At 34.1% G+C, this 1,353-nt stretch overlaps 1 protein-coding gene across 1 annotated transcript in view; it reads right to left on the bottom strand.

Annotated features, from left to right (window-relative positions):
- The window catches only part of FBXL17 (F-box and leucine-rich repeat protein 17), a gene marked incomplete at its 5' end in the record, with an annotated part of 910,371 nt that overhangs the window by 13,657 nt on the left and 895,361 nt on the right, over positions 1–1,353 (bottom strand). The window lies entirely within an intron of this gene.

Here is a 1,353-nt window from a genome sequence, read left to right as displayed (position 1 = left end):
AAAATATGACAGAGAAAGAGTTGCTTAGTCAAAGTAGAGTTGATCATGATGACACAAATGGAGTAAAGCTTTTAGGACCTGCATTTACTAATGGAACACAAGTTAAAGTGAGGAGAAATAGCTGTAAACATCCATTAATAATCAGAACATGGAATGCTCGAAGTATGAATCTAGGGAAATTGGAAGTTATAAAAAATGAAATGGAATGCATAAAGATTGAAATCCTAGGCATTAGTGAGCTGCAATAGAATAGGATTTCTGATGATCATATAAAGGGAGTGACAAATTAAAGAGGAATGGCATCATATTCATCATCAACAAGAACATTTCAATATCTAGCTTGAAGTACAGTGCTGTCATAGGATAATATTCACACATCTGAAAGGAAGATCAGTTAATACCCTATTATTCAAATTCATACACCAACCACAAAAGCCAGTGATGATGAAATTGAAGATTTCTAACAACCTATTCAGCCTGAAACTGATCAAACATACCATCAAGATGTATTGATTAATTGGTGGTGATTGGAATGTGTGAAGGTTGGCAACAAAGTGGAATGATCAGTTGTTGGAAAATAGGCCTTGGTGACAGTAACAATGCTAAAGAGTGCCATGATAGAATATTACAAGACAAATGTCTTCTTCATCGCAAATACATTTTTAAACAACATAAAAGATGACTATACACATGGATATAACCAAATGCAATACACAGAAATCAAATTTACTATATCTGTGGGAAAATATCAGTCAAGACATGGCAAGGGGCAGACTATAGATCAGAGCCTCAATTGCTCATATGTAAGTTCAACCTAAAGCTGAAGAAAACTAAAACAAGTCCACAAGAGCCATAATATGACCTTGAATATATCCCATCTGAATTTAGAGATTATCAAAATAACAAATTTGATGCATTAGACAATAAAGACCAAAGACCAGAAGATTTGTGGGATAATATCAAGATCATCATAAAGGAATTCAGCAAAAGGTCATTAAGAAATCAAGAAAGAAGGAAAGACCAAAATGGATGTCAGAACAGACTCTGAAACTTGCTCTCCAGTACATAGACGCTAAAGCAAAAATAGAAGACACAAGGAGGTAAAAGAGCTAAACAGAAAATTTCAAAGGGCAGCTCACAAAGACAAAGTCAAGTACTATAAAGATATGTATAATGACTTGGAGGTAGAAAACAAAAAGGGAAGAGCATGCTCAGCATTTCTCAAGCTGAAAAAAACCCTGAAGAATAAATTCAACCCTTGAGTTGAAATACTGAAGGATTCTATGGGCAAAATATTCAATCATGCAAAAAGCATTAAAAAAAGACGGAAGGATTACAGAATCACTATACCAA

The sequence above is a fragment of the Chrysochloris asiatica genome, unplaced genomic scaffold, assembly GCF_000296735.1.
Source record: "Chrysochloris asiatica unplaced genomic scaffold, ChrAsi1.0 scaffold00189, whole genome shotgun sequence".
In the NCBI taxonomy this organism is placed as follows: domain Eukaryota; kingdom Metazoa; phylum Chordata; class Mammalia; order Afrosoricida; family Chrysochloridae; genus Chrysochloris; species Chrysochloris asiatica.
Note: the sequence above shows the minus strand (reverse complement) of the source record. Positions and strands in the feature narration are given on the sequence as shown.